The sequence below is a fragment of the Sus scrofa genome, chromosome 1, assembly GCF_054392235.1.
Source record: "Sus scrofa isolate SSC_HxYL_T2T_F1_AM1 chromosome 1, Sscrofa_HxYL_maternal_Yorkshire_Landrace_v2.0, whole genome shotgun sequence".
NCBI lineage: Eukaryota > Metazoa > Chordata > Mammalia > Artiodactyla > Suidae > Sus > Sus scrofa.
Genome location: NC_139383.1, coordinates 36026824 through 36050580, shown reverse-complemented (window position 1 = coordinate 36050580; position 23757 = coordinate 36026824). Strand labels below are relative to the sequence as shown.

Below are 23757 nucleotides of genomic sequence, written 5' to 3'. Positions count from 1 at the left end.
TGAGGTCTAATACCATTTGGTGCATGACCATGGTCAATACCAGCCATCAATTTGTTCCTTTCTTCATTGCCTACAAACCAAAGCAGTGCAATTAGGTGCTAAACTTCTGTAGCTAAACATATTTTAAAGGTTACACATTTTATAAACAAAATACAATAATTAATGACATTTTATTCCGACAATTTTTTTGATATTACACTGACTTTATATATCAGATTACAGAACCTACTAGATCAACATTAACTCTGTGTCAGGGCTTGTTCTGAAATCTTATGAATATCGAGGAAAAATATATAATTTAATATGATGTTTTAAGGCAGTTAAACTTCCGTTTAGAAGACTTTTAAATATAATTTTTCCATCCTTCTCACTAATGTCCTCAGCACCACTGCCTATGAAGATGTTATGTAGCTTTATGTAGCTATTGGTAGTTATCTGTTGAGCCTATAAATGATCCTATCAATTAACTGCAGCTTGAAAGGAGTTTGGCTTTTGGCTGACTCTAGCTGTACTTCTTTGCTTATTTCATTCAGTCATTCATTAACATCATTTTACTGAATTATTACTTGATGGGCACACATAGTGGCAAGCCCTGAGGATTCACAACTGAATAGAGTACTATCTCTATCCTGAAGTTACACTCAAAGTCCAGTGAAAGGTTGAGATGTTTAAGCAGATATCAATATCACAGTTGGATATAGTAAGGGAGATTATGGTTGTGTGAAAAAGTTCAGTGGAAATAAAGAGGAGGCTGCTGTGCAGGCTTGAACTTTGTTCAGATAAGAACGAACTTGGGTCGCCTATACTTTGCAAAGTGTCTTTCACTGTAGCAAAAGAACTGACCATCATCAGGATGGGCATAGCCTGTCATTGCCATTAGTTATCAAGTGGTTAATGTGATCAATTTCTTGAAGACATAAACTGTTTTAAAGGGACTTCAAGCTTTTATAAATTTGTAAGAGGTTTTGATTAAAATTAGGCTTAAGGAATGAAAGTTGGCTAGTGAAAAGGTCTTTCTGGCATTTGTTACCAATTAATTTAAAACATCTTAGATTTTAAAAGTTGGATTTGGAAATCAAATATTTCATCACTCTACTTGTTGGTAAGCTCCCATAGCCGTACATTTACTTATGTTTACTAAATTTTCTTGAAATTTAATGACTTACAGGTGGTCTTTGCTCATATTATTCTTTCCACAAAAATTCTACATTACTAATCAGTAATGTACTTTGTTTTTAAAATCTAAATGAAGGAACTCTCATTCAATAGAAAAACTAAATAATGATACTAATTACATTTTATTTCTTTTACTTGAGAATGTGGCCTTCTAATATATTTCACTACCACTGGCTTAAACATCAACATTGAAAATGTCAGTTTTTAAAACTATAAACAAATAAGATAAATAACGCCACAAAAAGTTTAAAGTGGTAACCAGTAGCATAAGCTTGACCTAAAAGTTTCTTTCTGGTCTTCTTTCCTCCCCTCTGACTAAGAGACAATGAAATTTTACTTTAAAAGACAGCTTTATACAGCTAGAAAATTTTAGCTGCTTTATTCTTTTTCAAATTTGATAATCCATGGACTACCAAATGGGAAATGAGTAAATTACATTTACAATCAAATTCAAGATCTAGTGCCATGTTTAATCTTCATCTTTCTGTATGTCTGTCAAAAATATTTTCTCAAGTAACCTAGAAATTTAAGATAAGAAGGAAACCATTTCTCCCTACATTCCTTAGTTATTTAACCTATTGTATTTTCTTAACCACAAATAGAAAAGTAATTATGACCTCTGAACATGCTATTCTATCAAATACCACATTGAAATAATAACTCTACCCACAGCCTTCTAGCTTATATTGTATATCTCAGAGCCATACAATAAAGTGATAAAGACATGAGTTCTTCTACCACTGGAACAGCTATTCCTTAAGTTTCACCTAAATGCTTATAGATTCACAAAATAACAGCTTTTAGGTTTATGGATTGAACATTTTCAGATAAGTAAGCTAAAAGATGAGGTTTTTAAAAACAAAATTTAGCCTGAAAATCTTGAATTTAAACTTACATCTATCATCCCTGCCTAAGAGGTTAATAATAGACAGAGGAAGATAACTCATATTTGGAAAAGGTATGGAGCATGTGTTCAGGATTTTTTCTACTGTGGTGTAATTGCCAAAGGCAGGGTCTCCAGGGAAGAATGATAAGATCCAGAAATGACTTTCCAAAATGTACACAAAGAAGAGGCTGAATAGGAGGAACTAGTTTTTAGTAACAGAATGGATTATTCTAGTTGGGAGATGCTTATTTCTATATGTGAATTCTTCAAAAATATATTTGAAGAATTGGTTGCAAAATCCTAGACATACACATATTTTTCTTTACTAATATTCTTCTCATGCTTAGAATAGTTATAGTAGGTTAATCCAAGGAGATAAATATAGTTTCTGTAGCCCCAAATCTAAACTTTTATCTGAGGTACTACTTGTTTGCACATTTAAGGTTATTTCCTTTTACCTGACATGCTGCCTTGTAATCAGTCTAAACTTCGTCAGTTACTAGATTTAGTTAAGAAATTATTACCATTGCAATAGTTTCTAGCTTAAGCCTATATCAATTGAATTATTTATCTGAAATGTCAAAGATACATATCATGAATTTAAGGAGATTATACAGGCAAACGTGATTTTTGTCGCATATGCATTAAAATAATACATTGAAATAGAAGTAGACGAGGATAAAAGACACTTTCAGTGGTCACCAACTTATGTTTATTAACTCTGTTGATATCTTGGGTGTAACCATCTTACATAAGTGGAAGTGAAACAGGACAGGGAAGTACGTATGTGTCTGCATCTGATGCAAAAGAGTGATTTTTCTGTTTGTTTGTGTGGGGCCAGGGTGGAGGATAGTGGGAAGAGAGGATGAGAGATCACCAAACATGTTTCTCATCCATTGGTACATTCCTTTAATTAACTAAAGAGAATTTCCTATACATACTGCACTTTGAGGAAATTCACAAAAAAAATGAAAGAAATTTTGTTCTTGGTAAATTGACATGAGTAAGATCCTAATTAATTACATGTAGTTCATGATCTTGGGATAGAAAGGAGAGGGAAAAACAGAGTCATGGAAGAAATGGGGCAAGGTCTACTTTCTTGGTGTAAAGAAGAAATAGCGCCCTTCCTTGCAGAGAAAGAGAAAAAGTATCCATTAAAATATAAATAAATAAAATGTCCAAAGAAATTTTCAAGGGAGAAACAAGTGTGGGAATTACTGCAGTATTTGAACATACTGTGGGTCACCTTATGTGTCTTTCCAAAATTAAAACTAAAGTCGTAAAATTCTACTAGGTTTTACATAGAACAAAAGAGTTACATGTTAACTCACAAGTTGCTATTAATCATGCCTTCAAATACCAGTACTACAAATACGTATTATATTTATAATGAGTACTATATTTAGAGTTACTGTAAAATCAGTTTTTAAAAAAGGAAGCAAATAAAAAGTGAGTCTGCTTTGTTCCCAAGTTTGCTCCTCTGTCTTTTAGTTTACTTCTTAAAATCTTTATAACAACTGTTCCAGTGATGAATAGTTGAGTTTTCTACAGGAAGGATTCATATTAAATATTCATTCAAATTCAAAACAAGACATTTAGCCAAGATTTTCAGAACTGTTCTCAAAATTCAAATAGAAGGATTCATTAGCTCAAAATTGTAGGATGCCAACTGGCTTAGAGAATTTCGATGATGTCCTCTCACCACCTTCACCTCATGGAGGAAGACCAGCTGGCCTACAGACACTCATCCTGTTTAAGCACTGGAGGATGGGAGCTCTCTGCTCTTTCCTATACCCAGTCAGTACCCTAACCCTTTGACATAGGTCAGAGACAATTCAACAAAGTACAGGGCTGAGGTAAGAATGGCACTAAAGACTGCGGTTTTCAACCAGGCATGATTTAGCTCCCCTAGGGCACAGTTCTGATCGTTGCACTTGGACGAGGGGAATTCTACACGCATCTAGTGGGTAGATGCTGCTAAATGTCTTACAATGCACAGCAGAACCCCACACAACAAAAATTATCTGCCAGTAGTGCTTAGGATGAGAAACCTTGGAATAAACTCAGTCATCTCTCTATTATCCCTCTTTGGGGTTTAGTCAGTTTTGTCCCAAATGGGTTTTTTGTTTAGATTCTTGGAAGGACCAGTGAAAACCATTCATTGCCACCAATGGAACCCTGCATATGGTGCAAACCTTTGGTAACAAGAACAATTTGGTGGAAGAGAGGGGAAATTTTTGCCCCCCAATCATTACAAAGGTAATAATCAATTTTATGAAAAAGTAATATTCTTTTAATTTAAAATATTCTAGTACCACACAGAAATATTTAGCTATGTTTAAAACCTCCAAGAAATAAGCCTTTCACACTGAAAGATGTTCCTTAATATAAATGCATGGACTTTCTCTTAAAAGCTAAGCCCAGTTTTTCAATTAATACCCCCAGTGGAGAGGCCTGCCATTTGTTGAATCGCTATTTAGCTTTCTCTTTACCAGGACTAATTATGTGGCTACAGCCATCTCTTGTTTTTTAATAATCTCCTATCTACTAGGTTGAACTGCCATTTTTGTTGATTATAAATGGTCAAATATTAACAGTTTCATGGGGTTCAACCTAATACTTCAAAATTTTACCTCTCTAAATTTTGTAAATATTAGAACTAGACCCAGAGTACCATTGTTACTGATCAAAACATTACAATTTGTATATACCACAACCTAATTTAAATATTAGACTTAATGCTAATACAGGAGTGCTACTGTTTTTGAAGGATATAGATACTACTAATCTCTAAAGACCCTCATAAAAACATTGTTCATCTTTGGGTCCTTTTTAGTCATGTTCACTCATGGCCTATGCACTGATTTATTTATTTGATTATGTGTTTTCTCCTTTGCTATATTACTCAACTCTTACTCCTCTTTTGCTTCTTTCCCACCAATTCCAGTGTAATCCTTGAACTATCAAATCAGCTTGTAAATTGCAAAGCTTATGTCCGAATTCATTATCCATATAATTAAAAGTGTATTATCATTTCTGTAACATGCCCCAAATTCTCTCACTGATAATTCTGACATTGACATGACGGCAAGATATTTGCTAACACTGTCTGTTACCCAGGTTTGTGGGTTGAAGATCACACTTAGATCCTTTATATGTGTACAGTTTACTCCTCTCTGAAATAATGGAGCTGAAGGATCACATCCAGGACCCAGATAGCTTTTAAAGAGTAACATGACAGTTGTTATGTTTCTTGCCTCTGACACATTTTACATTTCCATGGTATGTTCTTAACCTTCTCAATGTTAATGAAAAAACTCTGCAGAAAATAAGGCTTTTAGTTCATGTTTTGCAATCCCAGGTACTGCAGCATTTTTTATAATTCAACCAGCATTTATTATCTCTTTATAATTGATACCAAGTTCATACAATGCCATTTTTGTAGGTTCTCTGAGACTTTTGTGACACTCATAGTGATCAAGATTTCATGGTGGACATTATTTACAGTGGGAAATACTTAAGTGTTACTATTATTTGCGTAGTCCCTTCGTTGCTATGGTGGTAGGAGAATCATTTTTAGGCTTCTCTGCTATGTTGGCATGTATACTGCAGCATCCCTATTCTAAAACAATCTTTATAATGAATTATCCTCGCAAATGCCTGTGTTTTCTGAGATTTCTCTTTGGTGATTTTTGTAAATATCTAATGCTTTTGAACCCATTGGTATATAGAACATAACACACATTGGCAGGATATTGAATTACAGAGTAGTAGCTGTAATAGATGAAGCATTCTTCAGCCCCTAGCCAAACAATGATCTTGCCATTGTTTGTATCCTGTGCAATCAGAGTGAAGTTGTTTCAGTTAGCTCTTACTGCCTAAGAAATAAGCCCAAAACATATAGGCTTAACAATAAGTGTGGGTGGACAATACGGGCTGGGATCCACTGTACATTTCTGGCTGGCTCCCTAATGTGGTTGACTGGGCAAGGACTAAGGAAACTGTGATGTTTCTATCATCTTCAAGGTGACAACGGGTTCTACAGGGTTCTAAGAGGAAGGGAAGAAGCAGTTCTTCTTCAGGCTAGGCTCAGATCTGGCACAGCTGTACTTCCACCATGTTCTGTTAGTCTATGCAAGTTCCAAGTTCAGTCCTGATTCAAGAGTTAAGGAAATAGATTTTGACTCTTTGTGGGGGAAAGCCACGAAGTTACTTTGCAGCTTGGCAGGCATATACAGGAATGAGTGGAGAACTGTAGCCATATTTTCAGTCCACCACTGGGGTCTTTCTTTTGTCTGTGTTTAGATGAGTGTGATTCAACGTTCTCTTCCTAAGGTAGTGTTTCCTCCTTTGTAAAAACACACTTCAGTTGTTGATACAGGAGATGGTATATAAGAGATTATTTCTATTATACTTTCTAATTTGTAAAGGGCAGAATAGGAAGAATAAATAAAATGTCAGGACAAGCCACTTTCATACACTCAACACATATTTATGTTAGCACCAGCTATGTGTTGACCCTTTACATGCTGGGGATATAGCATTGAAAAGAGAGACAGAAGCCCCTGGCATTGTGAATCTCTTATGCTAGGTATTGGCATCATGGTTTATATTGGTTCACAGAGTAAAGACTGTAGATGATCTGCTCATTTGTAGCACATACTTGTGTGGACAGTTTTCATCTTTGCAACTTGTTCCATCAGCAGCTGCAGTTTCATTAGAATTTACTAACACATTCACAGAGACATTTGTTTGTGGTGGCAAAAACAAAATATCTCTGCCTACTCTTTGTTTTGGTTTCAAGGCAAATATATTTTTCTGTGACCACCATGTTGATGTGCTGATGTGTATTTGTGAGATGGCTAAATAGGGTTAAAGGTACAGCTTGTGGCTATGGAACAGAGCTGAGTTAACGGGCCCTTTGGAGGAATGACCCTGAGACCTTGGCTTCATATGCAACCTGTTCTAGCCAACTGAGATCCCTGCCAATTAGGAGGGGTCCCTAGAGAGAGCCTCGGAGAGCATCAGCATAAATTTAAATTCTGGACCCCCAAGTATAGTTTCCAAAGGGGCCTTCTTGTCCTTTGCTAATTACAAAGTAAACATTTCTCCAGCAAAAAGACACTTTCTCCTTTCATGCTCCTGTCCTCCTTCCCACCTCCCTAATACAATCACTCCTTGAAACTGCTGGTGTTGCTGAAACCTCTTTGGCAGAGAAGACACCCCACATTTGAAGGCACAAAAGAATTATTCTTTCCGTAGATCATTATCTTGTTCTCTTTTTATCTATTCCAATAACTTCTTCATAGAAGCATTACAGACTAACTTTGTAGATTGTTGAAACCTGACAGAAAGGACTGGGTACCTCATCCATAGGCCTCCCAAGAGGTGTGGCTAAACAGACACAACCAGGTTACAGTTGCATTCCCTGGCCTCATTGAAATGGAAACATTCTCAAACTTGTTCTGAATAAAACTGTATCATTTTTAGCATCATGAAAGGGAAAGACCACTCTAATGGTTTACTTCTTACACATGCAGACCCCAAATATAGTGTGATGTACTTTTGTACTAATGGACAAATCCAAGCATAAAGCTTCTAGAACAGTGGTTGGCACCAGTGGGCTATCACTATTAACATGCACAGAATGGATATAAATGGGACATTCTTCAAAATTTCTTATTCCACTGAGTTTCTACTATCTTCCACATGTATTTCCCTTTCCATTTAATTTTTTTTTTTTTTTTTTTTTTGTCTTTTTGCTATTTCTTTGGGCCGCTCCCGCGGCATATGGAGGTTCCCAGGCTAGGGGTCTAATTGGAGCTGTAGCCGCCAGCCTACGCCAGAGCCACAGCAACGCGGGATCTGAGCCGCATCTGCAACCTACACCATAGCTCACGGCAACGCCAGATCGTTAACCCACTGAGCAAGGGCAGGGACCGAACCCGCGACCTCATGGTTCCTAGTCGGATTCGTTAACCACTGCACCACAACGGGAACTCCTCCATTTAATTTTCAATTAAGTTCCTTTTATCTTTTTTTAAAGCACCCCATTTCATGTGTCCTAAATTGGAAATACTTTTCTATATTTTTTCTCACTGTTTTTCAGTTTCTCTAAAAAACTATTTGCAAATATATGTAATTATTGATTGTTTTAAAAGAAAAATGGTATCTCAATATTTATCCTTTATGGATAGTACTCTTTCACCAAGCTCACTGTTATCTGAGTTCTGCTGTGGTTCAGCAATAATAAACCCGACTAGTATTTATGAAAACCTAGGTTTGATCCTTGGTGCTTCTCAGTGGGTTAAGGATATGGCATTGCCATGAGCTGTGGTGTAGGTCACAGACACAGCTTGGATCCTGTGTTGCTGTGGCTGTGGTGCAGGCCGGCAGCTACAGCTCCAGTTTCACCCCTAGCCTGGAAACTTCTATATGTAGCCCTAAAAATATGGGGGGGGGGGAAAGCTCACTGTTACCCTCTGTGTATCTGTCAGGACCTTTAAAAATGACAGATTTCAAAGTACCTTAAGCAAGAGGAAAACAGTTGTCCGAAAGCACATCTTGCTCCAGGTGCTCAAGCAGTATCATTAGATCCATCTTCTTCTCTCCTTTCTCTTTTCTATTTCAACTCCTTCTCCCTGTTTCTGTTTGCTTCTTGGCCTTGTTCTCCCCTGCTGCAGAGAGTCTGTCTTCACTCACAGGGAAAGCTAGCTCTGGGAAGCCCTATGTCTAACATCCACATTGCTCTCAATCCAAAAGGACAGTGCTATCTGTCTTTCAGTGTCCATTCATCCAGTCTCATGAAAGACTCAGTTGACTCTGGTTGGCTCACATGTCTACCCTTAAGCCAATCACTATGGCAGAGGAAATGGAGTTCTGTGATTGGTCTGCCTAAGTCACATGCCCACTGCTGAAGCCAAGGGGCCTGAGGGCCATTTTGAGTGGCAGTCCTACACCAAATTTAGGTTGCTAGGCTGACAAAACAACAGATGCAAATGATCCTCTTCAAAAAAAAAGAAAAAAAAAAAGCTCAAAATTTAGAAGCTTGTACTCTTCTATAGGGTAATCCCTGTCCAATATTATTTATGGAAAAAAAAAAAAACATTTGAAATGAGAAAGTGTCACCAAAGTTTTACTCCATCCTGTTTTAAGCTAGACAGACATGTCCAGCATAATGCTAATAATATTTTAATTTAACTAATTTTTTTCTGATTTCTCTGGTTTGCTAGAAATATTTTTATGTGAGTAAACTAGGTCTGAAACAAATAGGAAAAAACTCTCATATGAATAGTTTCTGGGATTGATTTGCAAGCTTAACTAAAGACATGTCCATTTCCATTTCTAGCTGCTGAGTGTTCTGTGTGAAATGTACCAGTGTGGGTAATGACCTTTTGCTTGATTATGCACCAGGCCACTGGAACTTTAAAATTAACTCAAGCCTAATTACTGAACTCTTGTGTTTATATTGTGTATACACCACCCGGTCATAACTCTAGCCTCTGTGAGCCTAAGCTGCCATAATTGAAAAATATGTCTTGTAAGGGCTTGTTTTGTTTATTTGTTGTTTCTACTGGAAAAGCCTGCTTTTCTTATTTTTGCAAAAGATCAGATTTAGAAAATAGTTTATGAACAGAGTCCAGTTACATTTTATATCTCAATGCAAAACTTGTACATTTTTAATGAGATATCCCTTTTACTTGTGCATTATGTGAAATCTAATGTCTAGAAGCACAATGCCACTACTTTTCACTGTTTTTTTTTTAAATAATATCACATTTTATGCAAGGATATATCAATATACTGAACTCCCACTTGGGAAATATGACTAATTGCTAATTCCAGAAATAAGAGTCCTAGAAATGTATGCATACTCAGGATCAGCAGTTGGTATCTAATTAATTACAACCTATAAACAAAAATTATTATCCTAATCAATGGAATAGTAACATTGTTTTTCATGTTGTAATTAGTAAAACACTAATTAGATAGTTAATTATTTTTATGAACTATGAACACATGAAATAGTGAAATATTCCTCAGAATAGTAAGTACAAACTGTAAACATCTGATACCATGCTTCTCTGATTTCCACCCAACACCAAAATCATAAGGAATTTTTTTTTGTATCAATAGCTGAAATGCAGAGTTCCCATCATGGCTCTGTGGTAACCCAACTAGTATCCATGAGGACATGGGTTCGATCCCTGGCCTCGCTCAGTGGGTTAAGGATCTGGCATTGCCTGAGCTGTGGTGTAGGTCACAGACACAACTCAGATCCCACGTTGCTGTGGCTGTGGTGTAGGCTGCCAGCTACAGCTCTGAGTTGACCCCTAGCCTGGGGGCTTCCATATGCCGAGTGTGCGGCCCTGAAAAGCAAAAAACAAAGAAACAAACAAAAAATGCTAAAATGCAGTTTACTGAAGTATTTCTTGAGCAAACCTGTTGTGGATTCACAGTTGTCTAGTTTTTCTAATTCTGCTTTGAAATGTGTAGGAGAAGGGAGTTTTTCTACATAATATCTCTCCCTCAGTATTTTGGCTTCCTTCCGTGTTTTGGGCACTTGGTGCTCCTTCTCCTGCTTTGTGCGCTGTTCTATCACCCTTTCCTTCCATTCCTGAAGGTTCCCTCCATTTTCTGAGGATTGTCTGTTCAAGGAACCATTGTTTCTTGTTGCATCCACAGTCTTCAAAATAGTTTAATACTTACAGCATCAGCCTAGTTAAGTAAAAGAGTACTGAACTAATTTGAAGACCAGAATCATCTCAGTTCAAATCTGGATTTGCTGTGTATTTTTTTCTTTGTTTAATTTTCATAAAAGATTTATATTTAATATCAGTGGTGGCATATGTGATATGGTATGCATGGAGACCATAGTGGCATACTAACCATAATATACTATAGTGGTATATGTGGATAGCAAAATTTTCCTCTTTTTTTGCTCTTAGTACTACAATAAACATCTCTAAAGTGTTAATGAACTGATGCACTCACTTTTATTAGAGATTAAAGAGCTGATACATCCTAGTATTTAGAACGCAGGCTCTGGAACCAGAGTGCCTGTTTTCAAATTTTAAAATAGTCCTTTTTAACTAGATCTGTGACTTTAAGCACATCGCTTAGCCTTTGAAATCCCATTTTCCTTATCTGTAAAGTGGGGATGATAACAGTAACTGCCCTACAGAACTGTAGTGAAGGAGTGATGTATCAAGGAGTTAATATGTGTATAAAACTCTTAAGACTCATGTCTGGCATCTGGTAATGCTCAGTAATTGTGGGATCTAATATAAAATGGAGTCCCAAACAGTGGATGGAAAAACGGTCTGTAATCTCTATTCTACCAGATTATCTTTAAAAAATTTTTTGAACAGTTTTCATTTGCAGTGTATCAGAAATGACTATTTCCTTGTATTTTTTGCTAAAACTGGATGTTATCATCCCTTTGAATGTTTGTATTAACAGTGGTATTCTTTTATTTTTCTTATGGGCATTTTTCTGACTACTAGTGAAGCTCATCATATAATGTGGTAGAACTGCGATAGAAAGCAGCATGGTGGGAGTTCCCGTCGTGGCGCAGTGGTTAACGAATCCGACTGGGAACCATGAGGTTGCGGGTTCAGTCCCTGCCCTTGCTCAGTGGGTTAACGATCCGGCGTTGCCGTGAGCTGTGGTGTAGGTTGCAGACGCAGCTCGGATCCCGCGTTGCTGTGGCTCAGGCGTAGGCTGGTGGCTACAGCTCCAATTCGACCCCTAGCCTGGGAACCTCCATATGCCGCGGGAGCGGCCCAAGAAATAGCAAAAAGACAAAAAAAAAAAAAAAAAAAAAAAAAGCAGCATGGTGGTTCCACAAAAAAATTAAAAATAGAATTACTATATGATCCACCAATTCCACATCCAGGTATAGACCCAACATAATTGAAAACAGGGTCTGAAAGAGATTATTGTACACCTACATTCATAGCAGCATTATATAGAATAACCAAAAGATGGAAGCATCCCAAATGCCATTAATAGATGAATGGATAACAAAATGTGGTATATATACATACAGTGGAATATTATTCAGCCTTATAAAGGAATGAAATTCTGAAATTCTGAAATTCTGTCACATGCTACAACATGACTTAAGAATACAACGGTAAGCCTGTCACAAAAAGACAAATAGGAGTTCCCGTCGTGGCGCAGTGGTTAACGAATCCGACTAGGAACCATGAGGTTGCGGGTTCGATCCCTGCCCTTGCTCAGTGGGTTAACGATCCGGCGTTGCCGTGAGCTGTGGTGTAGGTTGCAGACGCGGCTCGGATCCCGCGTTGCTGTGGCTCTGGCGTAGGCCGGTGGCTACAGCTCCGATTCAACCCCTAGCCTGGGAACCTCCATATGCCGCGGGAGCGGCCCAAGAAATAGCAACAATGACAACAACAACAACAGCAACAAAGACAAAAGGCAAAAAAAAAAAAAAAAAAAGACAAATAAAAAAAAAAAAAAGACAAATACTGTGTAATTCCGCTCATAAGAGGTAACCAGAATAGTCAAATTCATAGAGGTAGAACAGTAGTTGCCAGAGGCTGCAGGGAGTAGGGGGCTGGGGGGTGGGGTACAGAATGGGAGTTATTGTTTACTGAATACAGAGTTTCAGTTTTGCAAAAGGAAAAGATTTCTGGAGACTAATGGTGGTGATGATTGCACAAAAATGTGAATGTACGTAATGCCACTGATCCGTGCCCTAAAACATGGTTAAGATGATAAGATTTATGTTACGTGCATTTTACCACAATTTAAGATAATTTAAAAAAATAGATGTGCTTGTATTGAAGTAAGAGTTAACCAACCAATAGCCCTGTTCTAGAGTACTTTATTTGCAACCACTAAACAAGATGGTTTATAAAATCTTTTATGTTTTGTAGTTAGGTTCAGGTAAAACCTGAACTTGACATTTCTATGAACCCTTTTCTACGGTGAAGCACAATATTTTCTTTCTTTGGAAAATTGCTTGAATCTCAGAAAGGAAAAATATGCCAGTGTGCTGCCCCCCAAGATGTGCAGAGGTCATGTCAGATGTCTTCGTGTATATTATGCCATAGCTGTAGGATGTTTAGGGTGACAAGAACTAAATAGCTGTGAACATGGGCTCTCTTGGGAGATACTAATATGCTGGGCTTTGTATTTATTTATTTCTTGGCTTTCTCCTCAAATTTGTATTCTCTTATACTAATTTATGGAAGTGTCACTTCCACATTTGTCATCTGAAGCAACAAAACTATGAAAAAGACATCTGAAATTTCTAACATTCCTAACACATACACTGTACACATAACCTTTAACTTGCAGTAATATTTGATAAATGGCACCTTATCATTTTGAACATCTTTTCTTGCTATTTGTCCCACCTAATCCCTTGGCACAAAGCTTCTTTCAGAATTTCTATCATTTCTCTCTCCTTTTTTGATGGCTAGATGCATAATCTAAAACACTAGGTTGCAAACCAGCCCTAAATTGGCTAGGAGCTTAGGAGAACTACTCTGAACACTTTTTATATAAACTCTAAGGAGGTCAGATTTAGAAAAGTCTCAGCTGCTGTAGTTGGATCCCATGAGCCACTGACAATTTATAATTAATATTAATAAATGGCAGATGACAGATGTTTATTGCTAAACGAAAAATGTGTGTGCAATACTATTTTTTTAAAAATAAGTTAGTTTATGACCCAAAGGACTTGAATATATGTATTTGGAATAGTGAAAAAAAAAAATACCAACATGTGATCCAGAATCTTCTAAGTACAAAAACCCAAAGTTCCATAGGAAACATAAAACTATTTTTAATTCATCATAGTAAACATTGGATTGCCATAAAACTCTATGCCTTTATACTAAAAGGCTTGTTTCATAGGCATACATTTCTCTGGAAAGGAGGCTTGTGAATCACTAACATGCCCTTAACTATTGATCTTACAGTCTAAAACCAAATTGTTTAACATGTACAGCTTTTATAATTTAAAACATTGTTTTTAAATCAAAATTCTTAGTTTTCTGAGTTGTTATAAATCTCATGTCCCATGGAGCCCCCACTCAATAGTACAGTGATTGGAGGGGTATTTACTCCCCACTGGACTCTAAAGAGGATAGATTAGTTCGGTCACCTAGTTATATTACTCTGGGGACCTGATAAGGTGATTAAAAGGGAGATGAGACTTTTAGTTATTAAAGAAGTAAAAATAGTTTTCCAGGGGAATTACAGTGGGCTCCAAATCACCTTATAAAAAGCCAAAAGACAAGAAGAAAATAATTTGCTTGGGTTGTATACCCTTACTCAAATCTAATAACCATACTTATTGATTGGGCTGTGACTTAGTAACATAATTTATCTAAATCTTAGCATTTTGCATCCTTATCACGTGTCGTTATTTAAATATGTTGAGCATTTATGCATTGTTGTTATCAACTCGATGTTAAAAATGAGGAAATTCAAGTTTTCAGTGTGAGTAGTACGGTAACATGTAGCAAACAGCAAACACGGAACTCAATCCAGACCTCAGTCCAAGTCCAGTGAGATTTCAAGTAACTGAGGCTGAAATAGTTTATATCAACCATAAGAGCATTAGCTAGTAAACAGGTGAATCTGGACTAGAACCTGGATCTTTCATCTCGTCTTCCAATCTTCTTCCTATGCTGCTTCTTTCAACACTTTTGCCACATGTTCAAGATAACCATTTTTCTATTTTTCTGACCTTTTCTAATTATACACACCATACATATGGTTGGCATTAGCCATTGTTTCTTATTATTGTCATTTTCTTGCTGATAAAATTGAAAACCTTCTATTCTACCGCAAAACATGCTAAATCTTTCTTTCTGTTTTACAATCACTCTGTTGTTCAAAGAACAGACTTGAACTTAATGAGCAAATTGGCCTTTTGCCTCAAATCACACTGCTGCTTTAAAGCCAAATGGTTTTCACAAATTGCTAACATCATATTCAAACGGAGTAAATGGTTATGTTAGCAGCATCAAACTGTCTAAACAATGACACTGTCAGTGGATAAAGTCAGCGACCTTTAGGCTCTAAGTGCCTTATGCAATTTTCACAGGGTTGTGTTTAAATAAGGAACCTAATAAAGATCCTCATTTGACTTTTTAAAAGGTTATGAAAATTAATACCCCACCCAACTACTATGAAATTGCGACAAAGACATAAAAGGAAATTCACTTAAAAATGTATTTCAAAAGTTCAGATTTTTAACTCAGTTTGCAAAGTATATAGGGTCCCCTAAGTGTCATGTGAATCAGTGGATATGCCAGACGTGGAGCAAAGTTCCCAGCCCAGGAGGCTTCCAAGCCTGAAGCAAGCTGTAAGAGGATAGAATTCCAAGAGAGAACACAATGTGCATGTACGAATAAAGCAGATGCAGCATGACTTTTGGTTTGTTCTTTGGGAACTCACGACTATATGGAAAAATCACATGCTGCTCTCAATTGCCGGAGACATCTGCTGAAGGCACGTGAGATTGAGGCTGGGGCGATAGTGCAGAATTCCTCCTAGACTGTAGTAGCTTAACTTTGAAAGAAGATTTTCATCATAACATCATAACCATATAGCATGCTCACCCAAGGAGGCAAAGAGAGTATAGGAAGCTATTCATGTTTGTAAAAAGATGGGAACATGTATTTCCATTTCCTCTAATAGTGTTATTAGGTATCTATTTACAGACTTTAGTTTGGGCTGTCAAAGACCAGCCCAATTCTAATGGTGTGCGTGCTTGGGATACCTTGCTCTTGGCAATAGCTTAACAATTTAAAGAGGCTTTTAAATATTTTCTAGACATGAAATTGAGCTCACAAAATAAGCTTAATGGCAAGTTAGTCAGAAACACATGGATAGGTTTCCTCTAAATTATATACAGATTTTTTCAGAATTAAGAAGTGGTAAAACCTACTAGTGATTTATTAAGCCTTCTAAAGCACTTGAAATATAATTAGAGATTTTCAAATTCAAGGATGGCCTAATGGAAATAGGAACAAATTGGTGGTTGCTATTTTGGCGTTGCCTATGTGTTTTTACAGACACTTCATTTAGCCTCGTTTTTGCATGCTTCCATCAGGAAAAGACCAAGAGGTGTGAAGAGAGCAAAAGAAACATGAGCTGTTAAGAAATCAGGGTAATAGATACATTATGAAACTGCTTCTATGGTGGAATTTTTTTTTAAGGGCCTCATTCGAGGTACATGAAAGTTCCCAGGCTAGGAGTCAAATGGGAGCTGTAGCTACCAGCCTACGCCACAGCCACTGCAACACAGGATCCAAGCTGCGTCTGCAACCTACACCACAGCTCATAGCAATGCCAGATCCTTAACCCACTGAGCAAGGCCGGGGATTGAACCTGCGTCCTCATGAATGCTAGTCAGATTCATTAACCACTGAGCCATGACAGGAACTCCTATGCTGGACTTTATTTTGTTGTTGCCATCCCATGGGAAGATGAGAATCACAGCTTTACAAGTAGACCTCACTGTCACCATATTTTCCGGAGGCATTAGAATGTAACTAGTCTTATTTCATTTTCCTCAAAGTTTAACTATGTTTGTGCTACACAGTGATTTAAAATAATACGTATGGAGTCAGAGAGAACCAGAAACATAGTCACCAACACATTCTTCTTTAACAAAGCTAGCATCTATTTGTATTTATTCTCACCCATACAACAGATTTCCATTTGAAGTACTCTGTAAAGTTTTCCTAGAACAGTTTGCACGGATGTCTGAGAGAAATATTATTTAAATTTATGGAGAAGCTTTCTACCTTTAGGCAGCTTTATCTTAACTCTTTAAACTAGCCGTGGAATCATATGAGTTGAGGCGCTCTTTCATTTATATCTGTTACTTTAGACACAAATGCAGGAAAATTCATTCAACTTTAAAACTCTTTAGTGAATAAACTTTGTAGCACATTTCAATACAAAAAGTAGTGATTTTCCTAGTTTACTGAAAACCCTCATTGCTCACCTCACTTGTTTTATGTTCTAAAGTTCATCTGTCCTCAGAGTTCCTGCCGTGGCTCAACGGAAATGAATCTGACTAGTATCCTTTAGGACGCAGGTTTGACCCCTGGCCTTGCTCAGTGGGTTAAGGATCTGGTGATGCCATGAGCTGTAGCACAGGTCACAGATGTGACTCGGATCTGGTGTTGCTGTGGCTGTGGCAGCACACAACTCCAATTCGACCCCTAACCTGGAAACCTCCATATTCCTTGGATGCAGCCTTAAAAAAGACAAAATAAATAAATAAATAAATGCATCTGTTCTCTAACACATACATTTTCCCCTATGAGTTATTTATTTATTTGTAGTTTTACCCCCACAATTGACTCTTAGTATCTCTTATCTTGGGTATGCCCATTTGTTTTGTTTTGTTCATCTGTCTTAGAAAATTGAGTTCTTTTATTGAAGACAATGTCCCAAAGCCCAATGTTTAGTTTTTGTTGTGGTTGGGGGTGCATCTTGCTGACTATTGAAAACTCAGAAGAACTTTACTGGTGTGAATTACAGAATATGTTTGCAATTGTGATACTTCCTTCAATTGCATATGGTAAATCTATTGCTGTCAAGTGGAAATCGGTTGGGTGACTGCTTTTTCATGTAACAAATAATACTTTCTGGTAACACTGGGTGTTTTCATAAAAGATATAAAGGGCTGGAACACTTTATAGTTTTTAATAATTTAAATACCTCTAAAAACAATTGTTTGTTCCAACATAATTTGCTTAACAAATCTTTTTTCTCCCTGTTGATATTGCAAAGGTCAATTTTAGCACATTTGTCATAGTCCATTTTAAATCATAGATTTCAAATTCATAGACTCGAGCTGATTTTTCTTAATACTTAGCCTGATTTCTGTATTCCATATTGGTCTCAGTCTGAAAACTAGTAAGTATCATGAGTGACTATTCTTAAATACTGTATTCTTTAAGACTGGCTCACCAGTTTCTAATACTGGTATAAGGACACTTCATATTGAATGAGGACATTCTCTCAAGATTCATCTTAATTTTTTAATTATAAGCAGTACATATTTATCATCAAAAAAATCTCTATTATTTTAAAACACTTATAAAGTGCCCATTTGAAAGTGATATGCTGTTGGATGCTTTGTAATGTTAAACAGATGCAGACATAAAGACAAAAGCAAATTCCAAGATATTTTTGCAGCCATGAAACCACCCTAAAAAGAGGTTTGTGACCCCTGTGTTACCTTAACATTGTCTTCAGCATTTCATATTTAATTATAGTAGATTACTCACCAATATAATAAATATAGATTTATGAGATACTTTAATGTTCTTAAAACAAATGAAAACCACCCAAGAGGAGCCTCACCAACCCTGAGGTTGTCCAGATTGCATTGGCTAAGATTAAGTGGAAGATCATTCATCTCCAAGAGTCATGCAATTAATCTCAGAGTGGGAGTTAAAGCAATGAGTAAGCAGAAAAAAGAAGCTGAAGTACAAGCCTGTAACGAAAGGAATTGGAGTGCCAATGTTGGGAACCTGTTATTTCCTTTTTTTTTTTTTTTTTTTTTTTTTTTTTTGTGAATAGATCTAAATGCTCACTCCTTACTATCAGCTTCTTTAAGTCCTAAAATCTCACTTGTTTTAGGTCAGCTCTTTTTCATGACTATTCTTGATAAGGTCAAACAGATGGAAGGAATACTCTTCAAACAAGTACAATGTGTATTAATGTCTAGAAAGGGGGGGGGGGAAGGTACTTTACTTTAGGAGTCACCAGAAAGTAATTTAGGATCAGTTTATGATAATCAGGGTTTGGACAATGAAAAACCTCAAGACACACTTTAAAGAAGAAATATTCTACTCTAGGATTCTCTGTGGCAGCGATTGTTTTTTATTTCCAAACAACACTACCTGTTTCCCTCCTCTCTACTAAGATTCTCAAACTTTACATTTTTTGTTTGTTTGGGCAATGTCCTTGGCATGTGAAAGTTCCAGGACCAGGAATCGAACCCATGCCATAGCAACAACCTGAGCAGCTGCAGTAATAACATCAGATCCTTAACCAGCTGTGACACAAGGGAACTCCTCAAACCTTACATTTTAAGCCAAGACTCCTTTTGAACTTCCTCTTTCCTTAATGGTAGAGCCTTTAACAATGGTAGAGCCTTCCTCTAACTGGGGAGAATTCTGATCCAAGATTGGCCCGCCTTTGGGGTTTTTAATGTGATGTGCCATGGCTGATGGCTCATGAAAGTGACTGCTAAGTCTGTTGCTCACGTCAGTGTTCCCATTGGATATTTTGCTCATTCTTTGGGAATTCAGAAGAATAACAAATAACCAACAAATCATCAAAAACTATAACATGTTACCCAATTCTTGGGAGTAAGCCAATGAGACTAAAATCTGCTTAAATATCACAACTGTGAATTCCCAGCCTTTCAAGCTACCAAATTGTACCAAACTCTCACCAATGACAGTGCCCTACCTCAGCTGTATAGAAGAGGCACACTCATCTGGTTACTGCCAACCTTGAGCTTCCACCTCCTTCTTAAACCCAGCTGGACTTTCAGTAGGCAGGAGCTTTGTCTTTGTCCAGAGACCTCAAAAGGTGCTACCTTATCAAAAAGAAGATGTGGATACAAATGTAATCTGGAATCAGTTTGAGGTTGGTACCAAATATCCCATGCCAGTACTAAGGTCCATTCACAAGAACTTAACTCTATATTCTATTAGAATTTTTGATAAGTTGTGAACATAGTATGTCACAAACATTAAGCATGAGTAATCAGAGCTGGGTGGAAAACTAAAATGGTGAATGAGGAACTGAAAAGAAGCTTTAAAAATGTAAATTGAAAAGATCTGCATCTACTTTCTCTTTTTTTTTATAACTGAAGTAAGGGAGTTGAAAGACAGAGGGAGAAATGACTCACAAGGAGCCAAATATTTTACAAATGTTTTTGTTTTTCCTCAAAAGTCAATTATTTAATGGCTGTCCAGGGAAGGGAGTTGGAGAGAGCCAGAATCATGGTCTTAAAGTATTGTTTTTCTTATTGGGGTTTTTCAATGATAGACTAGAATAATAAATTTTATTTCACTAGTATTAGTCTCATCTGTGGTGGGATGCAGTCCTTTGACTCATTTCTGAAATAGAGATGAAGTGTGAAATGAACCTGGTGTTCATAAAATGCAAATAGCTATTTACTTAGCTGCTCTTCTAGGGCTGTACATCTTATGAGAGAGTCTGTAGTTATCCTGAATTCAAATGTTAAAATGTTAACTAATTGTTTCACCTTACAGATTTTTAAACAGAGGATTATATATTATAGCTGACAAGTAGAGACATTTTGTAGAATTGGGGCTGGACAACAACTTTAAATGTTACAAACAACTCCTTGAGATTCTCTAAGATAAACAAACATGCTTCTTAGTTACTAAACTCAGAATATATGTCTGAAGGCTGCTTTAATTTGAGCCCTAATTTTTTTTTCACATAATCATAGTAATGAAATGTAAGTAATATCATTAAATTTAGGGCAACTTAGTTTTTAGATTCCCTTTCAAAGATTTTGCTAAAATTATTGGAAGTCTAAAAAGTTTTTAAAAATCCTCCATGCTATAAATATATACTCAATTATAAGTCAGAATAAATAATAGAATATCTGTTTCCTATGAATTTTCAAAGACATGCTGGGCTACGGTCAAAATCAACATGATACATTTACTACCTTGTATTACATATTATATGTATAATAATATTATTATATTTATATATAATCTTGGCATTTCCAAAAGATATTTATGTTTTGTGAACTTTTATAAATCAAATATGTGAATATACAAAATACATATTGTTCTAGATTTCAACTAGATTTTTTCATATTACACTTCAAAAGTATGAAAATATTGCTGAGGAAGGAACATCTGTGTCTTTTCACATATAACTTTTCTTGATTATTTCTAGGAGAGCAGACTAAACATGCAATTCTGACAAAATGCAGCATCCCATTTTGATTTCTGGTTAGCTCAGAAGCCTTCACTGGCTGAAAAAAGTCACTGAAAAGGGCAAAACTTTCTGACCTCAGGAGGTTCTGATAGGGAGAACTGAAGCAATGAACACCATTGAGTACAGAAAACACTGGAATAAATTCCCCAAAGTTCTGTAACCACATTGGTGTGGGAGCATAGAGGAAGGCATAGTTTCATTCTTAAAGAATCTCCATGTTTTCATATTCTTTCATTTTTCTTAAAGCTGATCTTGCAGATGACATACTCCAGATGAATTTCTGCTTAATAGGAATCCTTGTTTATAAATTGACATTGAAAATATATTCACCATATATTTAAAAATTAGATAGGATGGACGCATCTTGTTTCACAATTTGTCTTATAATCAATCAGATCATTTTTAGGAAAGGCAAATCTTTGATTCTCGTAGGAGTTGCATAAATATTAGAGGTATGAACTTTTTCAAAAGTTAGTATGTCTAACCCGGCTGCTTTTGATCTGCTATTTTGTACTGGGTCATCAGTAAATTCGTTTTCTCCAAATTCCAGGAATAAAGTTGCCAGAAAAGAATTTTATGACCCAACACCCTGTATAGACAAGTTAGATGCTGTTCAGAACCACAATGATCCATTCAGGTTACCTAGAGCATTTGGATAGTTGGATGGTGATCTTCAAAACTGTTTTAGGTGTATATTTGTGAACCAAAATATAAGAAAACCATTACAAGGAGTTCCTGCTGTGGCTCAATGGGATCAGTGGTGTCTCTGAAAACCATTCCAAAGTTTGGGCTCATATTAGTTTTCTACTGCTGCCATAAATTACTAAAAATGTATTGTCTTAAACAATACAAAGTTATCTTCTTACGGTTCTATTGTCAGAAGACCAACACTGGCCTAATCAGGTGAAAATCAGAGTGCCCAGAGGGCTACGTTTCTTTCTGGAAGCTGTAGGGGAGAATTTACTCCCTTGCCTGTCCCAGCTTGTAGAGTCTGCCCACATTTCTTTGTTCATGGCCTCTTCCTCCATCTTCAAAGCCACAAACGGCAGGTTGAGTCCTTTTCACATAGCATCTCTATGACCTTCTCTTCTGCCGCTCCTTCCTTTTAAGTTCTCTTAAGAACTCATGACATTATATTAGTCCTAACAAGAACTTAAAAGGAATAATTTGTCTTATATTTGTCTTAATAATAAAGCAAATCATATTTGGATTCTCTAGGACCCACCTAGATAATCCCTAGCTAGTCTATCCATCCCAAAGTCAGCTGACTAGCAAGCTTAACTCCATCTGCAACCTTAATTCCTGTTTGCCATGTAAAGTAATGTATTTGTAGGTTCCAGCATTAGGACATGGACATCTTTGCAAGATTATTACTCTGCCTCCAAAAGGGCTGTTCCAACAAAACAGGTCACGCATCTTAGACATCTGAAGGACTCCCAATTTACATAATACTCTCTTTAATGAACTCTGGGTAAATGGTTACCAAGCCAAGGACCAAACACCAACTGGCATTGCTTCCTTTTATGAAATGAACACTCTCAGTGATGATTTCCTCCATAAGAAATTGTTGACAGATTCGCAGAAGTCTGCCCAGTTCTTTCATTACTCTATGTGTCCCCTCTGACTATCTTTCACTGACTTAAAAAGGAGAGTTAATCCTTCTCATAAACAAACTGTAGAAAATATAACTAAATCCAGCACCCCTAACCCATCGTGTGTATGTTGTGCATATTAATCAGAGGACAAACTGAAGCCTAGAAATTGGAAGCTGGATGTGATGGTACCATGAGTAAGCCTTGTATCCTCACTGCTCCCAGCTGGGATGATGTAATGATGCTGTGCCTCATATAGAACAGTTTTATTTACTGGATCACACCATCACCAAAAGCAAAGATTCCTTTACTAAGAAGAACGTAAAGAAACTGACAAAACAGTATAATTGTGGCAGAGGCAAAGTAAGTCTATAATAACTTGATGTCCTACTAGGAAATTTGTTTTTATGAATAGAATTGTTGTGAAACTCTTTTGTTGTTTAAGCCTCATGCTGTCACCCATTATCTTGCTTTGCATGAGTGGGTGTTGAACACTGTCTCTTCAGCCTTTCATTTGATTATATATATGGAATAACTACTGTATGCCAGGAACCATGCTGGATGCAAGAAATGAAAATGAGAAGGAAGACACACACTTTGTATGAGACTCTTGAGAGTTCATAATTTCATGGGAGAGTTGGTTGTAAACAAATAATGGCAAAATAGACAGATGGGTATGTTGTCCTGGAAACAGAGGAAGTTCTGTGATAGTGGCTCTTGAAGAACAAGTAGAATTTTCCAGCTAAAGAAGTGTTCTGTTAAGGAGCAGCATCTGAGGCACAAAAGCAAGAAAGAGCATGATGTGAATGGGTAATCATGAGACATGTGGTGTAACTGAAGCAAAGGCAAATTAGGGAGAGAAATAACACTATAAAATAAATTGGAGTTAGATTCTGAAGGGCCACCTAAGCCATGGACTCCCAACTTTGGGAGTACAGGCACTGGGGAGATTAAAAAAAAAAAAGAGAGAGAGAGATCAACAGGAACAGTGGACCAGCCCTCTGAGCTGCAGGAAGGTAACCTGACACCTGGAAGTAAAAAAATGCAATGTCCCTCGTTTTGCAAAAAATTCATTCTAGAGATGGTAAGAGACAAACTAAA

General features: G+C 36.8%; 1 protein-coding gene across 2 annotated transcripts in view; it reads left to right on the top strand.

Annotated features, from left to right (window-relative positions):
- RSPO3 (R-spondin 3) overlaps positions 1-23757 on the top strand; it is an 82055-nt gene that overhangs the window by 40321 nt on the left and 17977 nt on the right.